The following is a 9,522-nucleotide window of genomic DNA, read 5'->3' as shown; positions in this document are numbered from 1 at the left end:
TCGACGCCCTAAAGGCGGAAGAGCTACCAGTGCAGGAGGACCTGTGCTGCAAACTCCGTCTCCTCAACGAGCACCGGCGAACAAGCGAACGACAATGCCGTCGCGAACATGTGGCCCTATGATCCTGGCTTCCTGAATGAGTAGCGGGCACTGTATCAGACCATCCGTAGGGCCCGCGAGGCCCTCTCCATCATCCTTCGAGTTGTTGCGCTCGCCGTGGCGCCGCCGTCTCGCGTTGTCAACATGGTCAATGGACATGAGGAATGAGGATATGACTTTACTTGGAGAGGATGACAGTGGAGACCCACCAGGGCGATAGCCGCACGTACGCAAGTGCCTCCTTATTATATACAACTATAATTTTTTTTGCTTCCTCCTGGTTTCCTGACATCACGGTCCCACACCATTGTCAACCTATGTAGTCAATAAACGAGAGAATTGCACAAGGAGCAGCCGATAGTTGGGACCAAGCAGCTCGAGTAGTATTTGTGTTTTTGAGGTGTGAGCACTGCAGAGTTTTTCTTGAGTGATGTTTTTGTTGTTGTTCAGAGGAGAGCAGGGTATTAACTGGGCCAGTTGTGGCCAGTCTAGCCGAGGCCAGATATCCAGCCCAGATATTATTTTTTTCACGCTAAAAATGGCTAGCCCGGCTATAGTTTTTTTGAGTAATACCCAGGCAAGGTCAAATTGTTAGTCTCCGCCCCTCTGGGCTGCAACTTTTTCTTAGGAGGGATGCATTAGGCTTAACAAGAAAATGGGATGTGATTATAAAAACTGGGCAATAACTGTAAAAAATGCAACAAACACGTAATTAGTTTTAAAAAATATTATTATTGGATTTTGAAATTTTTAATTTCATTAATTGTTGCGCGCGCAATATTTCATTGGATTTTTACATAATACAAATTTATTTTGAAATTATATTTAATCTGACTAGAAATTTGGGGATAAAAATATTTTGGATCCCATCAAAATTTGGGAAATTTTATTGAATTCTGTTTTGAGCGGTTGGTTGAAATTATTAATCGTTGTCCTAGCTAGAAAATGGGTTGTACTTTTAACAAATTGTAAATTGGTCGTAGTAAATTCCATTAGAATTCAAACATGGGTTGTACATTCTTACAAATCGCAAATGGGCTATATGATCTCTGTCACACACTTGTGGGCCTACTAAGTTGACGCGTCCCCAAAAAAACTAAGTTGATGCATATGCAAGGCTTTATCAACTTATAGTCAACACACGGTTCTAGCAGCAGTGGTCATTGGATGTCCATCCAATGGATGTGTGGTTCTTCTTCAATCTCGGATATTCTTGTTTCAGCCGCCCAAAAACTGATTCCTCCCCCTGACATCTGGGGCGCACCATTTCGGAGGCTGACCTGTGGGCCTACTAAGTTGACGCGTACCAAGGGCTTTGTCAACTTAGTCAATTTAAACGATTCTAGCTGCAGTGACCGTACGATGTCCATCCAACGGCCGTCGTGCTTCTTCAACCTCTGGTCTTCTTGCTCCAGCTGCCCAAACCAACACCAGCCGTGCCGCTTGCTCCTGCCTCCCGTGTCCGGTTGTGCTGCAACCGCTGGCCATGCCATCCCTCTATACTCACCCACACCTCATGTTATTCTCCGGCGACGGCAGCCTCACACGGTAGTCGAAGCAGTCAACCCACGTACTCCCCTCCGTGTCTTCCCTGGCTCCACGTAGTTCCCTTCCTAGGCCTCGTCGTCATCCATCGCCTTGCTGCTCTCAGTGCGGCGTGGTCAACGTGGTCAACAAATGACAACCATCGGAAGAGGACTTTAGGCGGTGAGGCTAACAACTGGACCCACCAGCTACATCTTCGAACACAAGGAAGTGCCTCCTATTACTCACAAAATAAAAATGAATCCTCCCCCTGACAGCTGGGATCGAGTAGCTATATCTTCGCACGCAATGAAGTGCGTCCTTATCCTCCCTGATTGCTGGAACCCACCCAGTCAAAGCGTATGTAGCGTTGTCTGTCTGGTCGCGAACGTGTACATAAATACTGGTCGATCGGTCTCTCTGCAAGTATGAACCATGGCCGAGTAATTAGCGGCACGTGTCGTTGTAGAGCACCCGACATAGCAGTTCATGCAGTCCTGTCCAAGTCATGTACACGTACGTACAACCATAAGGGAAAAAATACGGCCACGTACGTACATACGGGTGGGGTCTCGAGCGCTTACTCGCGCATATATACGGACGGCCAGGGCTTGTGTACATGGAGAGGCAATGGACGGTAGTAACAGCGTCCTGTTCATCGGGCAGCGAACCGGCTGGGTAAAAATGGAGAAACAACGTCGTGTTCATTGGGAGGCAACCAACTATGTCGGAATGCATCGTGTTCATCGGGAGCCAACCGGCTTGGACGGAACAACTAATCTAAATGAGGCCTGTCATACCGCAGAACGGAGGAAACGGCCTTCTGTTTGACCGACCACGGTCGAAACGGGATCCTATTGATCAGGAGGGGTCTGGCGTACCGCAAAACAGAGGAAACGGACTTGTGTTCGAGTGCCTACGGTCGAAATGGGGTCCTGTTGATCGGGAGGGTTGTGTCGTACCACAAAATGGAGGAAACAGACTTGTGTTGGAGCACTACGGTCGAAACGGGGGTCATGTTCATCGGGAGAGGTGTGGCGTACCGCAAAACGGGACTCCACGGGCTATTGTTCATCTCCACCGTCGACCTCCTCCAGCCTCCACATGCTACTGTTCATCCATGGCTACTGTTCATCGAGCCTCCACTGGGTGCTATTCATCCAGCCTCCACCGGCTGCTGTTCATCCAGCCTCCATGGGGTCCTGTTGATCCACCCCCAACGGCTGGGGTGTGGCGGCCTCCTCGGGGTCATGTTCATCCAGCGGCAACGTCCTACTACCACGGGGTCCTGTTCATCCAACCCCCATCGGGAACTGTTCATCCACAGCCAACCAACCGGCTCGCTCACCACGTCTCGACTCATTCCACGTACCACGCGCACGGTAGCAACGGTCGCTGTTCGTCGAGAGGCAATCCAACACCGGCTGGCTACGTCTCACATGGGGGGCTCAATCGTCTTCAGTAAGTAGCAACAGTGATCGGTCGCTCGGGTTCAATTAGCAGCAGCAGAAAAGGAATTGCTCGGGTTCAGTCAGTAGTGAATGAATTGCTCGGGTTCAGTTAACAGCCAAGGGATCGATCGCTCAGGTTCAATAACATGTTATCGCTCGGGTTCAGTTAGCCAACGCTTCGCACACACGCGCGTACACAAGAGAAACGCGCAAACCACAGTGCATCGCTCGGCCCCGACCACCCACCGTAACTGGGAACTCTGCGATATTTTCCTCGCCCTTGCTTCTACCACAGTTTTTTCCGCCATGGATGGCCCAAAGAATGTCATGCAGCTGCATCTCCGGCCCGCCCAGGGTGAAAAGATCATTTTCTGTCATAATTTTTGTCATAGAAGTAGGATCCCACCACATCTATGATGATACCGGGTTTTGTCACAATTATCGTCATAGAAGTGTCATAATCATGACAGAAAAAATTCCATTCGGCCCAAAATGTCACGGGTGTGTGTCTTTTTTTGTAGTGTACGAGAACCTAGAGTTAGAGTTAGCAAAATAGTTTAACCCGAGTAGAAGACATATCAGAGTCCTAGAGTAAAGACGAGGAATAAAATATCTTAATACCACCCAACTGTGATGTGGGCCCGTAAGCCACACAACAATATTAGTAAAAGTTTTCCAAAGACTAGACTCAACTTCCGCCAAGGAATTGGAAATGGGGCTACCTACAGGCAGTCGGCTCTGATACCATCTTGCGATGCCCCCGATTCAATCATACACTAATCATACATGCAAACGTGTACGATCAAGATCAGGGACTCACGGGAAGATTGATACGTCCATTTTGCATCATGCTTTTATATCAATATTTATTGCATTATGGGCTGTTATTACACATTATGTCACAATAATTATGCCTATTCTCTCTTATTTTACAAGGTTTACACAAAGATGGAAAATGCCTGCAGCTGGGATTCTGGCTGGAAAAGGAGCAAATATTAGAGACCTATCCTGCACAGCTCCAAAAGTCCTGAAACTTCACGGATTATGTTTTCCAAATATATAAAAAACATTGAGCGCAAGAACTTCACTTGGGGGGCCACACCCTGCCCACGAGGGTGGGGGCGCGCCATACCCCCCTGGGCATGCCCCCCACCTCGTGGGCCCCCTGGTGGCCCTCCGATGACCATCTTCTGCTATATGGACTCTTTCGATGGGAAAAAATCATAAGCCATCTTCTCGGATGAAACTCCGCCGCCACGAGGCGGAACCTTGGCGGAGCGAATCTAGGGTTCTGGCGGGGCTGTTCTGCCGGGGAAACTTCCCTCCCGTAGGGGGAAATCATCGCCATCGTCATCACCAACGCTCCTCTCATCGGGAGAGGGCAATCTCCATCAACATCTTCATCAGCACCATCTCATCTCAAAACCCTAGTTCATCTCTTGTATCCAATTCTTGTCTCCAAGTTCGTGATTGGTGCTAGTAGGTTGCTAGTAGTGTTAATTACTCCTTGTAGTTGATTCTAGTTGGTTTAATTGGTGGAAGATCATATGTTCAGATCCTATATGCACATTAATACCCCTCTGATTATGAACATGTTTATGCTTTGTGAGTAGTTACTTTTGTTCCTGAGGACATGGGAGAAGTCTTGCTATTTCTAGTCATGTAAATTTGGTATTCGGTTGATATTTTGATGAGATGTATGTTGTCTCTCCTCTAGTGGTGTTATGTGAACGTCGACTACATGACACTTCACCATTGTTTGGGCCTAGAGGAAGGCGTTGGGAAGTAATAAGTAGATGATGGGTTGCTAGAGTGACAGAAGCTTAAACCCTAGTTTATGTGTTGCCTCGTAAGGGGCTGATTTGGATCCATATGTTTCATGCTATGGTTAGGTTTACCTTAATACTTTTGTTGTATTTGCGGATGCTTGCAATAGAGGTTAATCGTAAGTGGGATGTTTGTCCAAGTAAGGGCAGCACCCAAGCACCGGTCCACCCACATACCAAATTATCAAAGTACCGAACGCGAATCATATGAGCGTGATGAAAACTAGCTTGACGATATTCCCATGTGTCCTCGGGAGCGCTTTAGATCATATAAGAGTTTGTCCAGGCTTGTCCTTTGCTACAAAAAGGATTGGGCCACCTTGGTGCACTGTATTTACTTTTGCTACTTGTTGCTCGTTACAAATTATCTTATCACAAAACTATCTGTTACCACTTATTTCAGTACTTGCAGAGAATACCTTATTGGAAACCGCTTATCATTTCCTTCTGCTCCTCGTTGGGTTCGACACTCTTACTTATCGAAAGGACTACGATAGATCCCCTATACTTGTGGGTCACCAAGACTCTTTTCTGGTGCCGTTGCCGGGGAGTGAAGCGCCTTTGGTAGGTGGAATTTGGTAAGGAAAAATTTATATAGTGTGCTGAAATTTACTGTCACTTGTTACTATGGAAAGTAATCCTCTGAGGGGCTTGTTCGGGGTATCTTCACCCCGACTAGTAGAGCAAAGAGTTGCTCCTCAACCTACAGAACCTACTGAAAATGAAAATGCTTGCTTTGAAATTCCTTTGGGTATGGTAGAAAAACTGCTTGCTAATCCTTTTTTGGGAGATGGAACAAAACATCCTGATGAGCATCTAATATATGTGGATGAAGTTTGTGGATTATTTATGCTTGCAGGTGTACCCGGAGATGTTGTTAAGAATAAGTTCTTCCCTTTATCTTTGAGGGGAGATACATCGACATGGTATAGGCTATGTGATGATATGGAGTCATGGAACTACAAACGATTGAAATTGGAATTTCATCAAAAGTTTTATCCTATGCATCTTGTTCATCGTGATGGCAATTATATATATAATTTTTGGCCTCGCGAAGGAGAAAGCATCGCTCAAGCTTGGAGGAGGCTTAAATCAATGTTATACTCATGCCCCAATCATGAGCTCTCAAGATAAATGATCATTCAATATTTTTATGCTCGGCTTTCTGATAACAATCGCACCATGCTTGATACTTCTTGTGCTGGCTCTTTTATGATGAAGACTATTGAATTCAAATGGGATTTATTGGAAAGAATTAAACGCAACTCCGAAGATTGGGACCTCGACAATGGTAAGGAGCCAGGTATGACACCTAGTTTTGATTGTGAAATCTTTTATGGATACCGATATTTTCCGTAAATTTAGCACTCAATATGGACTTGACTCTGAGATAGTAGCTTGTTTCTGTGAATCTTTTGCTGCTTATGTTGATCTCCCCAAGGAGAAGTGGTTTAAATATCATCCTCCCATAGAAGTAAAAGTAGCTGCACCTATGAAAGTTGAAGAAAAGACTATTACTTATAATGATCCTATTGTCCATACTTCTTATGTCGAGAAACCACCTTTCCCTGTTAGGATAAAGGACCATGCTAAGGCTTCAACTGTGGTTCGTAAAAGCAATATTAAAACATATACACCTCCTGAGCAAGTTAAAGTTGAACCTAACTGCTAGAATTGCTAAACCCCGTGATACATATAAACCCAGACCTGTGGTAGGCATGCCTGTTATTTATGTTAAAATAGGAGATCATTGTTATCATGGCTTATGTGATATGGGTGCTAGTGCTAGTGCAATACCCTATTATTTATACCAAGAAGTTATGCATGATATTGCACCTGCTGAGATGGAAGATGTCGATGTCACAATTAAACTTGCTAATAGAGATACTATTTCACCAATGGGAATTGTTAGAGATGTTGAAGTCTTGTGTGGGAAAACTAAATATCCTGCTGATTTTCTTGTTCTTGGTTCCCCACAAGATAGCTTTTATCCCATTATATTTGGTAGACCCTTCTTAAATACTGTTAATGCTACCATAGATTGCAAAAGGGATGTTGTTACTATCGGTTTAGATGATATGACTCATGAATTTAATTTTTCTAAATTTAGTAGACAACACTGTGAAGAAGAACTACCTAGTAAGGATGAAATTATTGGTCTTGCTTCTATTGCCGTACCTCCTAGTGATCCTTTAGAACAATATTTGCTAGACCATGAAAATGATATGTTTATGAATGAAAGAAGGGAATTAGATCAAGTATTCTTTAAACAAGAACCTATTCTGAAACACAATTTACCTGTTGAAATCCTAGGGGATCCTCCTCCACCCAAGGGTGATCCCGTGTTTGAGCTTAAACCTTTACCGGATACTCTTAAATATGCTTATCTTGATGAGAAAAAGATATATCATGTTATTATTAGTGCTAACCTTTCAGAACATGAAGAAGAGAGATTATTGAAAACTCTGAAGAAGCACCGTGCTGCTATTGGGTATACTCTTGATGATCTTAAGGGCATTAGTCCCACTATATGTCAACATAAAATTAATTTGGAAGAAGATGCTAAACCAGTTTGTGATAATCAACGCTGACTAAATCCTAAAATCAAAGAAGTGGTAAGAAAGGAGATACTAAAGCTCCTTGAGGCAGGTATAATTTATCCTGTTGCCGATAGTTAGTGGGTAAGTCATGTCCATTGTGTCCGTAAGAAGGGAGGTATTACTGTTGTTCCTAATGATAAAGATGAATTGATTCCTCAAAGAATTATTACTGGTTATAGGATGGTAATTGATTTCCGCAAATTAAATAAGGCTACGAAAAAGGATCATTACCCCTTACCTTTTATCTATCAAATGCTAGAAAGATTATCCAAACATACACATGTTTGCTTTCTAGATGGTTATTCTGGTTTCTCTCAAATACCAGTGTCAGCCAAAGATCAATCAAAGACTACTTTTACATGCCCTTTTGGTACTTTTGCTTATAGACGTATGCCTTTTGGTTTATGTAATGCAACTGCTACCTTTCAAACATGCATGGTGGCTATATTCTCTGACTTTTGTGAAAAGATTTGTGAGGTTTTCATGGATGACTTTTCCGTCTATGGATCTTCTTTTGATGATTGCTTGAGCAACCTTGATCGAGTTTTGCAGAGATGTGAAGAAACTAATCTTGTCCTGAATTGGGAAAAGTGCCACTTTATGGTTAATGAAGGTATTATCTTGGGGCATAAAGTTTCTGAAAGAGGTATTGAAGTTGATAAAGCCAAGGTTGATGCTACTGAAAAGATGCCATGTCCCAAGGACATCAAAGGTATAAGAAGTTTCCTTGGTCATGCCGGTTTTTATAGGAGGTTCATTAAGGACTTCTCAAAAATCTCTCGGCCTCTGACTAATTTATTACAAAAAGATATACCATTTGTCTTTGATGATGATTGTGTAGAAGCATTTGAAATACTTAAGAAAGCATTGATCTCTGCACCTATTGTTTAGCCACCTGATTGGAATTTACCCTTTGAAATTATGTGTGATGCTAGTGATTATGTTGTAGGTGCTGTTCTAGGACAAAGAGTTGATAAGAAACTAAATGTTATTCAATATGCTAGTGAAACTCTAGACAATGCTTAAAGAAATTATGCTACTACTGAAAAAGAATTCTTAGTAGTTGTATTCGCTTGTGATAAGTTTAGACCTTATATTGTTGATTCTAAAGTAACTATTCACACTGATCATGCTGCTATTAACTATCTTATGGAAAAGAAAGATGCTAATCCTAGACTTATTAGATGGGTTCTCTTGCTACAAGAATTTGATTTACATATTGTTGATAGAAAAGGAGCTGAGAACCCCGTGGCAGACAACTTGTCTAGGTTAGAAAATGTGCTTAATGACCCACTACCTATTGATGATAGCTTTCCTGATGAGCAATTAAATGTCATGAATGTTTCTCATACTACTCCATGGTATGCTGATTATGGTAATTACAATGTTGCTAAGTTTATACCACCTAGTTTCACATACCAGCAAAAGAAGAAGTTCTTCTATGATTTGAGACATTACTTTTGGGATGACCCACATCTTTATAAAGAAGGGGTAGATGGTGTTATTAGAAATTGTGTACCTGAGCATGAACAGGAACAGATCCTACGCAAGTGTCACTCCGAAGCTTATGGAGGGCACCATGCTGGAGATAGAACTGCACATAATGTACTACAATCTGGTTTTTATTGGCCTACTCTCTTCAAGGATGCCCGTAAGTTTGTCTTATCTTGTGATGAATGTCAAAGAATTGGTAATATTAGTAGACGTCAAGAAATGCCTATGAATTATTCACTTGTTATTGAACCATTTGATGTTTGGGGCTTTGACTATATGGGACCTTTTCCTTCCTCTAATGGTTATACACATATTTTAGTTGATGTTGATTACGTTACTAAGTGGGTACAAGCTATTCCAACTAGTAGTTATGATCATAACACTTCTATTAAAATGCTTAAAGAAGTTATCTTTCCGAGGTTTGGAGTCCCTAGATATTTAATGACTGATGGTGGTTCACATTTTATTCATGGTGCTTTCCGTAAAATGCTTGCTAAATATGATGTTAATCATAGAATTGCATCCCCT

The sequence above is a fragment of the Triticum urartu genome, chromosome 7A (assembly GCF_056163025.1).
Source record: "Triticum urartu cultivar PI428250 chromosome 7A, HENAU_Tu73, whole genome shotgun sequence".
Classification (NCBI taxonomy): Eukaryota; Viridiplantae; Streptophyta; class Magnoliopsida; order Poales; family Poaceae; genus Triticum; species Triticum urartu.
The sequence above is the reverse complement of the archived record's forward strand: the minus strand, read 5'-3'. Positions refer to the sequence as shown.